Here is a 280-nt window from a genome sequence, read left to right as displayed (position 1 = left end):
AAGATTAAATCTTTGCGAAACATCCAAAAACCAACATACTGTCGTAAAAATTTCGAGCTTTATTAATATTCTTTAGTTTTTAGCCCATTCAATTTTAGTATAATAAAGTGCAAGTTTAGAGTAGCTGGGACTTACTTGGCAATTTTTTTGTCGACGATGTCAGCCATTTTGTTCCATACGAAGTGTCTTCGACGATTTTTTTATATGGAGAAAATTAGCAACACCTTCATCAAAGAAATCTTAAAAAACTTAGTTGTATTAAAATTTAATGGGCTAAAAA

Source organism: Rhagoletis zephyria, unplaced genomic scaffold (assembly GCF_001687245.7).
Source record: "Rhagoletis zephyria isolate East Lansing unplaced genomic scaffold, Rhagoletis_zephyria_1.1 Rzeph_scaffold_03587, whole genome shotgun sequence".
NCBI classification, from domain to species: domain Eukaryota; kingdom Metazoa; phylum Arthropoda; class Insecta; order Diptera; family Tephritidae; genus Rhagoletis; species Rhagoletis zephyria.
Note: the sequence above shows the minus strand (reverse complement) of the source record.